The following is an 18,246-nucleotide window of genomic DNA, read 5'->3' on the forward strand; positions in this document are numbered from 1 at the left end:
ACTTACGTATTCCCCGCTATTGTAGAATACTATGATCGGTTTACCTAATATTTATATTGTCTTGTTTTAGTCACATACATACATGCATATGTAAAAACCATATACACCTAAAAGTGTTCAGTGAATGAAGGGTCTGTGACATCTGACTGCTACTAAGTATCACATGAACATTCTTTTTTTAATAGTGCTTTATGGATCGTTCCTTTATATAACCTGTGCTGAGGAAAGCAACACAATTTAGGTAAGTGCTTTAATTCTCTTTAATGTGTCTCAAATGTGCTGTAAACTGTCTAAGGCAACTGTGAGCTCTGATAAACATCAGCTTCAAACTTTTCAAAGAAACAGCCCAACTTTTGTATTTATTGCGTGAGTGTACATAAGAATCCATTTCTAGACCGATTTTCTAATCGTCTTTGTTGACTGCATATGAAATGCAAGGTTACCTCAGTAGAATTTAGATGGACTTCAACACTTAAGCCTCATGCCCACTTCGTTTTTGTTCGTCAAGGTGCTATCCACTGTTTTAACTGATAGCACCCTGACACATTCATTTCAATGGGGCCATGCACACTTCCATTGTTTTAACGGAACCGTGTTGCCATTCCGTCAAAAATAGGACAGGTCCTACTCCTGCCGGTTTTTGACAGAACAGTCTCTGCGTTTTCATTGATTTGGTCCATGAAACAAGCGACTGCACACTGAAGCCATCCGTGTGCGGCCCGTGTTTCACAGAACAGTCATTAGCGGCCGTACAACGACCAACGGAAGTGTGCATGCAACCTTAGGCCTAGTTCACCCACAGTTTTTTGACCGGCAGAAAAATTCCTATAGGAATTTTGAGGCAGAATTTAATTGCCAGCATTTTTGAACACTGAAAAGAATTAATTGTGTCCACTCTTAACTTTTCTTGAATTGCGTAGGGCTATATTCACATTTTAAATGGACAGCAGTGGTGGACTATAATGGGGGTTGTCGGGTTTGCGTCAAGGTGCCCATCCTTTTACTGGACATAATAGAGCTGCTTTCTGCGCTATTTCGTCTGTGATTTTTAGCGGAGTCTGCAATGGAGGCTTCTGACTGAGCATTCAACACAAATGTGAAGACCTCCAATACAATCGGGTGCTATCCAGTAAAAAATGTATTTGTTTATATGTATTTGCTTGTTTAACGTGAGAGCCTATGGGCGACAGATGGCATGCCAACATACGTTACCACACAGGGCTCCATCCAATGTAAGGCCGGCCCTGTGTATAACAAAGGTATTTACCCAAATAAGCATTGCTATGGAGGCAACCCACAGCGTGCAATTGCCATGTGGCTTAAAGGGGTTGTCCAGACTGGTGGTTATCAGGATAGGTCATCAATATATGATCGGTGGGGGACAGACACCCGGACCTCACACCGATCAGCTATTCTTGCTGCCTCCGGGCGCCAGAAGATATGCCGTGTCAGTGCCAGAAGCAGAAGGCGTCGACCACTGTTTAGTGGCCATGCTGGTTTACTGCAGCTCTGCTCCTATTCACTTGACTAGAAGAAGGGCAGCAGTACTGCAGTTTTTTAAAAATTACAGCAAGCCTAGCTTGGGTGTTGTGTACCATTTTCCTTACGTGTGTGTTTCTGGTAAAAAAAAGCCACACTAAAAGTGTGTGTTAAGAAAGCTTTACACAGGTGAATAGAATGCTAGTTCCAGATCATCGGCTTATGTAAAAGCGCCTTTACTCTTTGCCTATCTCTTAAAGGGGTTTTCTGACTTATTTTAAAAAATTGGCAACGGTAAGATGGATGCAAAAAAAATAAAATAAATAGCCATTACTCACCTTACAGATCCACGTTGTTCCAGCGGCGCTGCTTCTCGTCCTCTCCACTGCTGTGTATTGACATATTTGCAGTAATGATGGGTTTGTATACCCACATGATCGCTGCAGCCAATCACTTGTCTCCGTGGGTATACGGCACAGGATCGCGAAGGCCAGTGTTTGGCTGCAGCGATCACGTGGGTATACGGGCAAGTCATCGCTTCAGCTATATCAATAAACAGCGGTGGGGAGGAACAGCGTTGCATCGCTGGAACGACTGGGATCTGTGAGGTGAGAAATGTTATTTTTTGTTTTGTTTTTTTGCATCCCTCCTACCTTGGCCAATATTTTAAATCGTTTGGAAAACCCCTATTAATGTTTCTATGGGGAGCTTGTGGACTTGTTCATTGAGGGTTTTGATCAATTCAGTGCACTGTTACTCTGCGATGTATATAACGCCACAGTCAGCTGTCCGGGGCAGAACAGGTGCAAAGCCCCTAATGAATATTCATGAGTTTATTGAATTCTGGATATCCTAATGTAAATTAATAATGACCACCGCCATCTTTTGACGGCAGGCGGTGCAGGTGCTCAGTCTACAGCGACGTCTTTTGGCGTCGCTGTAGAAGAGGCTGATGAGCGGCTCCTGTGAGCGCTCATCCTCTAAGCAGGAGCTGTAACTTACTGTTCCTGATTTTAGAGAAGCCACCTGAACACAGCTGGGATCGGAAACCATTCCAAGCCCAGCTGTTTAACTCTTTGATTGCCACGGTCCGTGACCGCGGTATGATCAAAGGAAACTCCTGTCCTTGATCTCGTTATTGGAAACTCGGTGACGTGATCAAAGACCAGGGAATCTCTCTGCAGTCAGCCCTGGGGACCTAGTAAGGACCTCAGGGCTGTCTGTTTAGTTTGCCTGCTGTTAGGGCAACACGTAATGTGCCCTACCAGCAGCCTGTGTCCTAGTGACACGGTATAATGTGTTCGCATACAGGAGTATGCTCATACATTATAAGTAAAAAATAAAGTTGTAAGTAAAAATATCCCTTAATGGGATTTAAAAAAAGAAATAATAAAAAGAATAAATAAATAAAAAAACGTCCCAAAAAAAAAAGTGTCATTATTTTGCATAAAATATATTTTATTTCCCCTACATTACAAAAAAAACAAAATCTACACGTTCGATATCTATCTACACGACGTAATAACTTATCAAATTAATTATTCAGGTTATTTAGTGTGAAACGTGAACAGGATAAAAAAATAAACAAGAAAAACTATGCCGAGAATCGCTTTTTCCTATATTCACACCGTAAACATAATTTTTTATTACCCCCAAACTGGGAAAAAAAATAATACTATTTCTCCCGCATAAAACAAGGCCTTACACGGCCATGTCAATGAAAAAATTAAAAAAGTTATGGCTGCTGAAATGCAGAGAGGCAAAAACAGAAAAATGTAGCTGTTTATTAAGGCCCCATGCATATGAACGTGCTTCTGCGGCCGCAATTCCCCCGAAAATCCACGGGAGATTTGCTGCCTCATTAATTTCTATGGGCCATGCACACGACCGTGGTTTCCATGGTCCGTGCATGGCCCAGGAGCCCGGACCGCAGAAAGAACGGACATGTCTTATTACGGCCGTGTTCTGCGGTCCAGGCTCATAGAAATGAATGTGCACATCCCGCAATTTGCTGGCGGCTCGTGGGGTGTCACTCCGCGGCCGGCTGGTGACCCGAAAATCACGGCCGTTCACATGGCTACAGTCGTGTGCATGAGGCCTAAGACCTTTTCAGGCCCGGTCATTAAGGGGTTAATAAGAAAACAAATAAATAACTCTTCCCATACTGCCGTGTGCTGATGGTATATATCTAAGTGTAAATGTGTGTAAATCCATAAAGGACTGGTGACTAAATGCTGCGATTTGTAGTCATTTCAGGAAGCTCATACAGCGGATCGTACATAGTTTCTATGAAGGGTATCAGGCCTAGTCTACGCAGAAAACTTCAGCTGATACTTTGAAGCTGCCCAGATGTGTATGATCTATCCTTACATTGTCCTTAAAGTACACAATATGCGTGTATGTCATATTACATAATCCAGTCAGTGAAAGAAAATCTCATGAGTATTTGGAGTAATGATCTTGTGCGTCTCGCTTTTAACCCTGGATGAGTTGAGATTTGTTTTTTTTTTTAAATCTTTTGGTATTGTTATTTTATCGATGTTTACATGTACGCATGGAAATAATGATGGTAAGCCAGGTGTTACACTTAAACATAGCCATATATGAAGAACTATGCCAAGGGTCCAAGAATCCAAAGCACGTCTGCCTTGCCACAGAGTATATACACTGTGTACATGAGCTCTCTACACTCCAGCCTTGCTGCTTTTCCATAGATGGAGAGAATGTGCCAAGTACTGAGCTTCCCGGAGTTCAAAGTCTCTGACTGTAGCACGAATAGACAAACCATTTCCTCTGATAACCATGTATGATGTGACATTGCAAAAGATTAAGAAACGGCTAAGGATTTCCACTTTAAGATGTGTAACTTATCAAATCTGCTTCAACTGCCTATTAAAATAAGTAGACGCTTTTTTTTTTTCTTTGTGACCAACAAAAAAAATTGGGATTGAGGTGAAACGATATATAGTGAAATCCTGTGAGACGAGCATCTAAAATCACTGAAGAATGGGTTTCTAGATGGAGAAATTCTCTCTCTAAAAAAAAAAAGAGGCCAATATAGGTTAGAAGACATTTGAAAATCTGTCACATTAAAGAGGTTGTCCTAGAATTGACAATTATCTCCTGTTTACAGGAGAGATAAATGTCTGATACCTGCGACCCCCACCGATCGCGAGAACGGGGGTCCAGAACCCCCACTATTCACTTCACTCACCACAGAGGCAATGAGTTTCAATGGAGCGAGGGTCGAGCATGCACCCACACTTCCATTCAATGTCTGTTGGACTGACAGAAACAGCTGAGCGCTGTACTCTGCTGTTTCTGTCCTCCCCTTAGACTTTAAATGGAATGGTAACACGCATGCTTGACCGCCGCTCCAGTCCGTGTCCTCCTCACTGCAGTAGAGCAGTGAGGAGGAACAGGGGATTTGCTACACCAGTTCTTGTGATTAATGGGTGGTCGCAGAGGGGGGCTCCCAGCGATCAGACAATTATCACCTATCCTGTGAATAGGTGAGAATTGACGATTCTGGGAATACCCCTTTAAAAAATGGTCAAGATCTGGGGGGGTCTCCTTGAGAGGTGGGCTTTTGGAGAAGTTTCACCGTATTCTATGCTTGATGTGCCTTGTAAGGTACATTTAAATATAATTTTTTTCTAACCCATTCCAGACAACCGTCGTGTGTGTGTGTGTATGTATATGTGTGTGTGTGTGTGTGTATATATATATATATATATATATATATATATATATATATATATATATATATATGCACACACACGTAGGAGCAGCACTGTGATTATTTGCATATGAAGGCCGCTGCTATGCTTCCAAACAAGGAGTGACCCCTCCTTGTATAACATATATCCAAGAAAAAGAGTACCAAGCAGCACGCAAAAAAACTTGGGTTTAACACAACCAACATCCACTACAATGTTTCACCCTCTCTATCAGGACTTTTTCAAGTCATATGTGTTACAGCATACACGTGTATATATAAGGGGCAAAGCCCAAGCAATCAGTGTTAACAAATTAACATAGTTCAGAGAAAAAGTCTAATAATACACATATAATAAACATACAGGGACCAGTGAAACCAATCTCAAATTACATACAGTAGTGTTCATACAATACAAAAAAGTACAAAATTTATGTTTTATAAATAGTATATAAAAAAACAGTGTTTTATCCTTCAGTGCATAAACAAGGTGCAGTTCATTTAAAAACAAAATCAGCTGCACTCACCGATCTACAGAGAAAAAACAATCATTGGACTCATATGTAACACACGTTGTAAGTTTTCAGTGTTCCACTGCGCATGCTCACAAGCAATGTTTCCATTGGATCTAAGTAGACATCTGACTTAGTCATCACCACGGCAACATGGAACAGCAAGGTCCAGCAAACTCTCGCGAGAGTCATCCGGCAACACACGAGCATCATCTCCTCTCCAGTACTATATCGCCATCTTGGAAAAGGGAAAGTGCCAGTACACTAATATCTTTATACGTGAAAACTTGCAGTATTCAATCCAGCGGGAGGAAATTATCCATATCGAGTAAATATGCATACATATATAGGAAAGAAGGCATTCGCCTTAAATGATTAAAAAAATACATATATCCACACATAAGGGAGAAAACGGTCCGTCCACACTGTGTGTGTGAACAACATCATAAGGCTAATTCCTCCTGGGTACGGAATAAATAGTAATCGATATCCCAGCACGAGATACATCTCCCATTTACCATAAGAGAGTAACTAGTGTCAAGCAACCAGAGGATATATCATCCTCCGGGGTACTATTCCAGGTCACGATTATCTCTTAGACACCAGTGTCATATATATCGATAAGGAATTCTTTATATTTTACATATTTATGTCATGATTTTATTTGAAAGAAATAAAGAATCCGTATCCCGTCTTTAGCCAACCCAGACGCCGCCCACCTTTATATGGATATATGTTTAAGATACTTATTAAATTATGGAAATATTCCCCCCGGTAGATGAATCCACATAGAAATAGTATAAAACCTGTTATGACATTGCTGTACCACATGTCGGAATATAACCAATGGATCATTATTTGAAGATAATTATCTATGTGTTTCGCTTAATTCACTTAATATGAATAATAACATCCACATATATATATAGAACCAACACTCACATATGAGTCCAAAAACACCTCCTTCAGATCGTGAGATTCCAGTCACATCAATGTAGTAGATATCTAAAAAGAAAAAAAGGAGACGGTCACTTTACAATCACCTAGAAATATGATCAAAATCAACGCATTAAATGGTCCAATAGCCACTTGTATATGATATCAACAGGATTTAAAAGGAAGGCCCAAAAGAAGGGAACAGATCAGGATACATTCATCATATATTAGGGGATCCAAAGATATCATGCAAAGGGCAAAAGAGTGAGTTTAGTCTCATTAGTTCTTTCTAAAGACATTAAGGGGATAATCTATATTTAGAACATATGGATGAAGGGAATTAAGTTTTGTGATCCACTGTAACTCGCGTCGTTTTACGGACAATTCCCTATTGCCTCCACGTTTTGATGGGGGAACCCCATCAATGATGGTAAATCTGAGCTGTTGGATTTGATGTCCAGCCTCAACAAAATGTCGTGCTACAGGTAATTCTACTTTCTTAGTCCGTATACTGGACTTGTGGTTGTTTAGTCGTAAGCGACACTCTGTCAAATCCAACATCTCGATATGGATAATTTCCTCCCGCTGGATTGAATACTGCAAGTTTTCACGTATAAAGATATTAGTGTACTGGCACTTTCCCTTTTCCAAGATGGCGATATAGTACTGGAGAGGGGATGATGCTCGTGTGTTGCCTGATGACTCTCGCGAGAGTTTGCTGGACCTTGCTGTTCCATGTTGCCGTGGTGATGACTAAGTCAGATGTGTACTTTGGTCCAATGGAAACATTGCTTGTGAGCATGCGCAGTGGAACACTGAAAACTTGCAACGTGTGTTACATGAGTCCAATGATTGTTTTTTCTCTGTAGATCGGTGAGTGCAGCTGATTTTGTTTTTAAATGAACTGCACCTTGTTTATGCACTGAAGGATAAAACACTCTTTTTTTTTATATACTATTTATAAAACATCAATTTTGTACTTTTTTGTATTGTATGAACACTACTGTATGTAATTTGAGATTGGTTTCACTGATCCCTGTATGTTTATTATATGTGTATTATTAGACTTTTTCTCGGAACTATATGTTAATTTGTTAACACTGATTGCTTGGGCTTTGCCCCTTATATATACACGTGTATGCTGTAACACATATGACTTGAAAAAGTCCTGATAGAGAGGGTGAAACATTGTAGTGGATGTTGGTTGTGTTAAAGTTAAGTTTTTTTGAGTGCTGCTTCGTTCTCTTTTTCTTGGATGGATGGATATATATATATATACATATACGGCGCTCGTCGGGTGGTGGAGTATGGAACAGGCTGAGCCCGCTGCATAGAACGAGCGTGTCTGCTTCAGTGTAACGAGGGGGATCCCGCTCGTTTAACCCCTTAGATGCAGCGGTCAAGAGCGTCGGCGGCATCTAAGACATTAAAATAAGGGGGGTGGCCCCCTTTGACGTTCCATTGGCCCCCCTGCATTGCGATTGCGGGGTGCCTAATGAAGGCCCCCAGGCCTGCCATCTTTCTACAGTTTTGAAGCACTTCTTCCGGCAGGGCTTCACAGGAGACGGTCTATCAGTATAACAATGTACTGCAATACATTAGTATTGCAGTATATCATGCAAGCAATTGCTGGTTCAAGTCCCCTAGGGGGACAAGTAAAAAAAAAAAAAGTTCAATACAGTAAAATAACTTTTTTTTATTTATATTTTTATATATATATATATATATATATATATATATATATATATAACGTAAAATATTAAGTTAAAAGAAAAACTTTTTTCCCCATCTCCGACAAAAAATGGAATAAAAAGTCTCATGTACCCCAAAATCATACCAATAGAAACCACAGCTCGCACCACAAAAAAAATAATTCCTCGCATCGCTCAATCGACAGAAAATAAAGTTGTGGCTCTCAGAATATGGCGACAGAACTCAAATTTTATTTTTAACAATCCGTTTTTTCCTTGTAAAAGTAGTAAAACATTAAAAAAAAAAAGCTAAAAATCTGGTAATCGTGTTGACCCGCAGAATAAAGTTAACATGTCGTTTTTGCCGCACGAAGAATGCCATAAAAAATTAAACCCCCCCCCCCCCCAAAAGATTGGGGATTTGCTATTTTTTTTACTCCACCTAACAATTAATTTTTTCCTAATTTTCCCACTACATTATATGGTACGATAAATGGTGCGTGAAAATCTACAACACATCCCGCAGAAAACAAGCCCTCAGGCCCCATGTACACGACAGTATATTTCATCCATAATTACGGACCCATTCATTTCTATTGGCCACGGACACCTTTCCGTATTTTTACTCCTAGGTATCCGTCCTGAAAAAATGATAGAACTTGTCCGTAATTGCGGCTCAGACCTATGGGTGCTTACGTAAATACGGACTGCTACAAATGTGCATCCGTAAACCGTCCGTATTTACGGAAGCGTTGCTAAGTTGGTGACATAATTTGCAACCTCCCTCTTCTCTTTTTTTTTTTTATGGATCCGTATATACGGATCAAATATGGATGCAATACGGACCGTATTTCTGGACACCATTCCGTGTATATACGGATGACTACAGATCCGTATTTACAGAAAGATGAAAATACAGTCGTGTGCATGGGGCCTCATACGGCTATATCAACAGAAAGCTAAAAAAATAAATGGCTGCGACGGGAAGGGGTTAAGTTGGATTATCGTTTTATCTTGTAACTATCTTACATCAGTATTGGGCTAATTAAATTTTTCCCATCGGTAAATGTCCACCCCTCCCCCATTCCCTAATAAAATGTTTCTCCCATGATTATGGCATATCATATCTCCCATGACATAGCATAATTTTGTGACTGGTGTGAGGACCACCGCTAGGACCTGCAATTGGCCAAAACTATATATGGGGCCATTTATTTTCCTCAAGGTTACACTCCATCAAAATCAATGGGAGATGAAGGCTAGAGACACTCACGTAGGGCTAGGACCTTCATTTTTGCCATCGCTGTACATCCCAGCAATCGCAATTTATAGCAAATCTAATTCACATGCCATAAATGTTAATTGCAGAGCAACTATGTTAATTTATATGTAGATAAATTGCAAGTTATGCTTTACTCTATAATCTTATTAGTGTTATTCTCCAGTACATTTACATATAAAGAAAATAATTCTGCTATATGATTCGTCTCCTTTGACCACTTGTGTTTGGAGTCTGGGATTCTCACATATACCTTTTGTGCCTCTGGGTTAATCATTTTCATTTCCATTTCTGCAGCTGCCCACGTAACGTAGTTGCGATGAGGATGTGATCTTCGAGAAGTGCTAATTAATCTCACCCTAGAGACTGCACAAGTTACCTCTATGACTGCCGAGGGCTCAGCTGGCATGTTCAGATAGTGTTTGTACATGGAGATTATGCCTGGGGTAATAGAAATCAATGTCCTCTCAGTTGTCAGGGACCTGGAACCCCAGAGAGTCCCAACATATTGATGAACTGATCAGCATTTCAGGATTAGGGGAAGAGTGATTATTAATCCAAGAGTTCCAGGTAAAGCAGAAAGTCATGCACAGCTGAACATATTCTGTCACATGCTCGTGGATTATGGGCTTCTTGTAAAACTGCGGCACATGACCATGGATACAGACACCGTGCAGTAAACAAATTGCTCATATGCTAATCTCTTACATAACAGTACTTTTACCATCAGCCAGAACCATATGCAAAGTCAGCTTTTTTTTTTTGGGCTTGCATATAGCCTTTTGAAAGGACCCACCCGAGGGCTGTTGCAAACTATCATGCCCTTTATTTGCATCCACCGACCTCTACCCTGCCGGACAGTCGGTAGGGTAGATGTTAGGTTGTCGGCTGGTCCCACTAACAAGGAAGGGGTTTTCTTGTGAAGATAACCCCTGTCCGTATACCCTTTTATTGCATATGGACCTCATAGGGAGACTCTGGAGCAATCAGTTTATCGCCTCAGAGGCTGCATTCTGAAAGGACTTGTCCCTTTAATGTAATGTGTGTGGGAAGCAGAACATAAGGTTAAAGCGGCTCTGTCACCAGATTATAAGTGCCCTATCTCCTATATAATCTGATTGGAGCTGTAACGTAGATAACAACAGTGGTTTTTATTTTGAAAAACAATAATTTTTGAGCAAGTTATGAGCAATTTTTGATTTATGCTAATTAGTTTCTTAATGACCAACTGGGCGTGTTTTTACTTTTTACCAAGTGGGCGTTGTACAGAGGAGTGTATGACGCTGACCAATCAGTGACCAATCAGTGTCCTACACTTCTCATTGTTCCAGCCCAGTTTTTCACTGCACAATCACACTGTGGAACAATGAGAAGTGTATGACACTGATTAGTCACTGATTGGTCAGCGTCATACACTCCTCTGTACAACGCCCACTTGGTAAAAAGTAAAAACACGCCCAGTTGGTCATTAAGAAACAAATTCGCATAAATCAAAAATTGCTCATAACTTGCTCAAAAATTATTGTTTTTCAAAATAAAAACCACTGCTGTTATCTACGTTACAGCTCCAATCAGACTATGTAGGAGATAGGGCACTTATAATCTGGTGTCAGAGCCTCTTTAAGGTATTATGGGACATTAGATATATGAATCCAGATCTTGAGCTGTACTTGTATAGATCCTATCTTGGTGGAGGCAGCCTAGACCTTATCTTTGCCATTTCATAGACAAACCAAACAAAATGTCAGATTTTCTGGATGTGACATACAGGAAACCCATAAGAACGTTCATTGCATCATGCGGGGTATTTTACGTAACACATCCAGTATACCTTTATTAAATCTGTCATTTCTTCTTACTTCGCAAATCCATGACAAATTCACCTTATTCAGAGCGTTTTTTTTAAGCCTTCTTAAAGGGCATTTTTTTGGTAAATAAGTTGGGATTGTAACATTTGTGAAAACACATCCGGTTTATTTTCAGTTTTGCATGGCGTCCCACCACACCTAGCTAACCCTGCCTTACAAGTTGGGTGGGTTTTCTGGAAACAGTCGAGCGTGATTGGCTGTTTCTAGAAAGCTTTGCCTCCTTTTAAGGCAGTGGCTGGAGCCCAGTGGCAGAAGGTAGCACAGGGGTCAGGGGGCCCCATTCTAGAGATAGGTGGGGGTCCCAATCTTTGGATATGCCATAAATGTTCAAGATTGGAATTCCCCTTTAATACTGTGAGTATTAGAATTTTATATTTATTCTCTTGCCAATTTATCATTATAATAATGTGATAAATTGTAACTATTCCGCTGTGCTAAAAAAAAATAATTCCCAACTAATTTGTCAACCTATGGCAGGAATTTATAAATTTCTGGCCATGCCCCTTCTGCCAAGTTCCACCCTATTTGTTTTTTTTTCTAACTAGTTAAAACAGCCCAAAAGTCGCCATTTTTGCGACTTTGCAAAACGTTGTTAAATCCCACCCCTTCATGGTCTCTTGTTGAAACGTTTACATTTACCCTTCACATCAAATGGAGCTGCCGATTTTATTTATTCATTTATGTATTTTTTATTTCATTTGGAAAATAAAATATATCTGTTGTGTGGATAATTGCAACATTATTTATTTCAAAATGCAGATTGTTCTGGAATGCAATTTTCCAACTTCAATATTTAGCATTGAACTTTGACTTGACAAAAAAGTTCTAAATTCCTCCAAAAAGACCTGGATGACACTTCACTTAACATGACTTTTTGAGTGGCTCTGATCAGTTAGTTAACGCATGTATTTCTATTATTCTAAAACTGACACAGGATGATCTTCTTTATATGCCTGTATAGGGAGATTTCGTTTTAGAAAAGGAGCCAATAACTAAAGCTTGTGTTTTTTTTTTTTTTAGCAATGCCTATAATAGTTTTTGGGCAAACTTTGAAAGTGAATAGAGTACAAATCCCTTAGCTGAAGATACATATATTTTTTTATTTTTTTTTCTCAACAACAAACCATAAATTTTTTCAATTAGTTGAAACTGGAAAGATTTTGGTAAAGGAAAATAACCCATTACATCTGTCTGCATGTATATATGCATGTGTGACATATATATATATATATATATATATATATATATATATATATATAATAGTGTGTTTGTATTTTTTATTTTTTTTTGCCTGCAATGGTGGACTATAAAGTATGGTTTCAGTTCAAGCTGAAAGAATTTAAGGATTTCTAAGTAACTGATATCTGGGGTGGACTGCTAGAGTGCAGGTCATATATCCCATTTTTTAATTATTCTTTATTTAAAGTGTACCTCCAATTAAAAGAAAAAAAAAAAGTTTCCAAAAATTTATCGTACAAGAAAGCCCCCCCCCCTCCCCTGTTTTCTTAACTGTTCACTCACTCAGAATTAACTCATAGAATCCCTAAAGCAGAGAGGAGATAGTTTCACTGAGAGATCAAATTGAGGTCTATAGAGAGGGGAGGTGGAAGAGGAAGCAAGAGACTAGCTAATAGTCTTCTATACACACCATGCAGAGAAGATCCATTATACAGCAGTAAAAAGCTGTGTAGCTGTGAAATCGGCACCAGTTGAGGTAGTAAAACATTTACTAGAAGCAGTATTTTAAGGACATTACAAAGCAGTAAGAAGCGATTAGCGATGGCTAAGGAGTCCAGTGGCGGTGTGCTTTACACCGCCCCAGCCGACGTTTGTCATTGCGTGTGATGTAGCTGCTCAACCATGGAAACCCATTTCATGAAGCTCCTGACACACAGATCTTGTGCTGATGTCCCTTCCAGGCAGTTTTAAACTGTTACAATTCTCGGACGAGTGGATCTTTTAAGCTGGCGTTTGTTTTGGGCCGGCTATACTACGTGTGGAATCTACGGAATCTCGTAGTTTTTCACTCTTAACCTCCGCAAGGTGGTATGGACTTTCCCGGTTGGACTTCCAGGTCTCAGTCCCCGATTCGCCTGTGGTTGCGCTCTTGTAAAGAACTTGTAGCGAAGTCAGGGACATAGCTGGGGGTCGTCAGTAAATTTGTGGACCGAATTTAACAAGTCAGAGGATGAGACTGACGCATAGTCAGGCCAGCAGTCGAAAACAGAAGTAGAACCACGGGTACCAGGTGACAAAGACACAATCCAGAAATGGGGCTGAGGTTTAATATCAAGGTCGTGAACAGAGTCAAATAGCCAGGCAAAAATTTACCCTAATCCGCAGGCAAGTCAGTTTGATTCTGAAAGTGGTCTTAAAGAGGCTCTGTCACCAGATTTTGCAAACCCTATCTCCTATTGCAGCAGATCGGCGCTGCAATGTAGATTACAGTAACGTTTTTATTTTTAAAAAACAAGCATTTTTGGCCTAGTTATGACCATTTTTGTATTTATGCAAATGAGGCTTGCAAAAGTCCAAGTGGGCCTGTATTATGTGCGTACATCGGGGCGTTTTTACTACTTTTACTAGCTGGGCGTTCTGACGAGAAGTATCATCCACTTCTCTTCAGAACGCCCAGCTTCTGGCAGTGCAGACACAGCCGTGTTCTCGAGAGATCACGCTGTGTCGTCACTCACGGGTCCTGCATCGTGTCGGATGAGCGAGGACACATCGGCACCAGAGGCTACAGATGATTCTGCAGCAGCATCGGCGTTTGCAGGTAAGTCGATGGAGCTACTTACCTGCAAACGCTGATGCTGCTGCAGAATCAACTGTAGCCTCTGGTGCCGATGTGGCCGACACGATGCAGGACCTGTGAGTGACGACACAGCGTGATCTCTCGAGAACACGGCTGTGTCTGCACTGCCAGAAGCTGGGCGTTCTGAAGAGAAGTGGATGATACTTCTCGTCAGAACGCCCAGCTAGTAAAATAAGTAAACACGCCCCGATGTACGCACATAATACACACCCAGTTGGAGTTTTACTGTAAACACGCCCAGTTGTACTTTTGCAAGCCTCATTTGCATAAATACAAAAATGGTCATAACTTGGCCAAAAATGCTCGTTTTTTAAAAATAAAAACGTTACTGTAATCTACATTGCAGCGCCGATCTGCAGCAATAGCAGATAGGGGTTGCAAAATCTGGTGACCGAGCCTCTTTAACTCCTTAACGCCGAAGGACGGATATATCCGTCCTTAGCAGCTGCTGGTTCGCGCAGGAGGACGGATATATCCGTCCTCTGATCGCGCTGGTACTGCCAGTGTACCCACGCGATCAGCGGCAGGAGCACGGCTGTTATACACAGCCTGGCTCCTGCTGCAACTTCGATTCCGGCAGTTTAACCCATTAAATGCCGCTCTCAATAGTGAGAGCGGCTTTTAATGTGTTTGACAGAGGGAGGGAGCTCCCTCTGTCACCCGATCGGCGCCCCCGCAAACAAATCGCGGGTCGCCGTCGGGTTTCCATGACAGCCGGGGGTCTAACAAAGACCCCCAGGTCTGTCTTCAGCAAATGCCTGTTAGGCGATACCGGAGGCATGAGCTAACAGGTTGCCTGTCAGTTTTACACTGACAGGCAATAATGCTTTGGTATACGAAGTATACCAAAGCATTATATATGCGATCGGCACATCGCATAGTGAAGTCCCCTGGCGGGACTTAAAAAAAAAAATGTCAATCAGTTAAATAAAGTTTGTGAAAAAAATAAAATAAAAATTACAGTCAAAATCAAATAAAACAACTTTTTTTGCCCGTTTTATTCAGTAAAAGTGTCAAAACAAATAACACATACACATATATGGTATCCCTGCGATCGTAACAACTTGACCAATAAAATGAACACATTAATTAAACCGCCGGATGAACGGCGTCCAAAAAAACGCAAAAAACAACAGCAAAATTCTCTCTTTTCTCCAATTCCCCCCCATAAAAAAATTAAATAAAAGTTAATCTACAAGTCCTATGCACCCCAAAATAGTACTAATGAAAACTACACACTGGCCCGCAAAAATCAAGCCCACATGCGGCCACATCGACGGAAAAATAAAAAAATGACGGCTCTTGGAATGCGGTGATGCAAAAACAAGTAATTTTTTTTCTAAAAGGGTTTTTATTGTGCAAACGTAGGAAAAACATATAAAACCTTTACATATTTGGTATCCCCGTAATCGTGCCGACCCATAGAATAAAGTGAACATGTTATTTACGCTGCATAGGAAACGGCGTAAATTTATAACGTGAAAATCAATGCTGGAATAGCTGCTTATTTTCAATTCTCTCCTAAAATAAAGTTAATAAAAGTTAATCAATATGTTATAAGCATCTAAAAATGGTACAATTACAAAATACAACTCGTCCCGCAAAAAACAAGCCCTTATACGGCTATGTCGACGGAATAAAAAAAAAGTTGCGACTCTTGGAATGCGACCGTGAGAAAACTAAAAATAATCCTTGGTCATTAACGTGCAAAATGGCCCGGTCATTAAGGGGTTAAAGTTACTGAGCTCCTCAGTACGACCCATACTACTACTAATGTTTGTCTTTTGAGATTGCATTGCTGTGTACTTTATTTTATGCACCAGTTTGCAGTGTGTGTGGCTGAAGCCCCTAATCTCAATAAGGAGGTGGTGGTGGTGTATATTTGCGCCATAATTTACGCACTCTTTCTATGCTCTTGGAACAAGTTGGTAGCAGGCTAATAACATGTGGCTGTATAGCCACTGTTGGATAAGTGCAAGCTACATTTGCCGTTATTTGGAGTCTAACATTTGACTTCATAAAAAAGTTTGGACTATATTACAGGGAAATAATAAGGTCGCTGCCCAGAGAATTTTCTCTGAAAGGTGTCAACTGGGAAGCTACAAATTAAAAGCTGCTTTCAAAAACTGTAAGGCGATGGCAAGCACCACACCGGTAAGCGGTTAGAACATGGCATTGATCTGTGGAGGACTCTCCACGTTTTCATTTATTTTCATACAGTAGCATCAATATGTCCTGCATGACCTGTACAACAAGTCTGCTTAGATTGTTTATCCTAAGGTGTTCTGCGATCTCTGAATCCTGCTTGTGGTATGGTTGTTATTCATACAGTATATGGATATCCTACAGAATATGGACAAAGTATTGGGACGCACCCCTTAATCAGTGAATTCAGGGGTTTCATTCAGTCCCATTTCCACAGGTGTATAAAATCCAGCACCTCGCCATGCAGTCGCCTTTACAAACATTTGTGAAAGAATGGGTCGTTTTAAGGAGCTCGCTGAATTCCAGCGTGGTCCCGCAATTAGGCCCTGTTCACACTGAGTTTTTGTACACGTTTTTTGACTCGGAAACTGCGCCAAAAAACGGCCGAAAATGCCTCCCATTGATTTCAATGGGAGGCGGAGTTTTTTTTTACAGTGAGCGGAAAAACTGTCTCGCGGTAAAAAGAAGCGTCATGCCCTATCTTCAGGCGCTTACACCTCTGACCTCCCATTGACATCAATAGGAGACAGAGAAAGCGTATTTCGCAGCGTTTTTTGGCCGTAGCACTCAATGGGCGTGAGCGAAAAACACCGCGAAAATTGCGGCAAACAGCGTGCAGGCAGGTCAAAATCTGCCTCAAAATCCCAAACTGAATTTTGAGGCAGAATTTTCCTCCTGCAAAAAAACTCCATGTGAACAGGGCCTTAGATGTCACCATTGTAACAAGTCAGCTCATGAAGTTTTTTTTTTTCCCTCCCAGATATTCCACAATCAATGGAGTGGTGTTATTGCAAAGTGGGAACGATTCGATTCGACAACAACTCTGTAATAATGCCTATGGATTTAGATGTCATAAAAGCTTCTATAGGTGTCCCAATACTATTGTCCATAAAGTGTATTTTAGTTTAATAAAGTGTAGTCCTCTACATAATAAAGATTATTGATGAACATTTGCATATATAAGCCCCATACTGTTACTACACAACAATTGCGGCATCTTCCCAATCTGTCATCTTATTTGGGAAGTTCAATAGTTGTACAAAGTCTTCCTAAGTTTTTAAGACATGGAATTTCTTTCAACTGTTTAGAAGGGCCTGTGATTTTCCCAAAAGTGCAAGTATCATGAATAATTGCTTCACTTACCATTAAATAAGCCACATTGTCTATGAATACCTAGATAACTGCTGAGAAAAAGCAATCAGCGGAGCATCGCGGCTGTCGAGCCCACATTTACTGTAAAGTGTAATGTGTGAGAGGGGTTCTTACTTTTTATTTTTTTATATTTTTCAAGATTTATGGCAGTTCTGTCCTATTTCCCATCCTCCATTTAAAGAAAATCTGCTTATTGGCTTCTTTGTAGACCTATATATTTAATATGTGGACATATAGTTTTGATGGTTTCACGTTGACATGAAGCTGCCTCGCACTGATTGGTCAGAGGCAGGGAAGCTAGCTCCACTTCGGGAAAATGAGGGTAGTTCGTGCACTGTTGGCGAACTACAGCAAATTAATATATAGGGAGCCAATATATAAAGTCGTCATATCTGGTGGGGGGTTCCAGAAAAGAAAATCCCTCAAAAAACAGTGTTGGAATCAGGGAGACCGTGCTATTCAGGTCAGATAATCAGTACAACTTCTTTGGGCCTAGTGACAGGTCCTCTTTATTTGTACAGGAGTGTCTGGTTTAGATCCATTTTCAAATCTTATTAGGGAGTTCTCCGTAAATTGTCCTTCATTCAAGAT

At 40.5% G+C, this 18,246-nt stretch overlaps 1 protein-coding gene across 3 annotated transcripts in view; it reads left to right on the plus strand.

Moving 5' to 3' along the window:
* TRIQK (triple QxxK/R motif containing) overlaps positions 1–18,246 on the plus strand; it is a 109,042-nt gene that overhangs the window by 15,765 nt on the left and 75,031 nt on the right. For 2 of the 3 annotated variants that reach the window (XM_075825982.1, XM_075825981.1), the window contains exon 2: positions 186–241. The exons of the other annotated variant lie outside the window; for it this stretch is intronic. The gene's annotated coding sequence lies outside the window, so the exon portion shown is untranslated. The remainder of the gene's footprint in view (positions 1–185; positions 242–18,246) is intronic. 3 annotated transcript variants of the gene reach the window in all.

Source organism: Rhinoderma darwinii, chromosome 5, assembly GCF_050947455.1.
Source record: "Rhinoderma darwinii isolate aRhiDar2 chromosome 5, aRhiDar2.hap1, whole genome shotgun sequence".
In the NCBI taxonomy this organism is placed as follows: domain Eukaryota; kingdom Metazoa; phylum Chordata; class Amphibia; order Anura; family Rhinodermatidae; genus Rhinoderma; species Rhinoderma darwinii.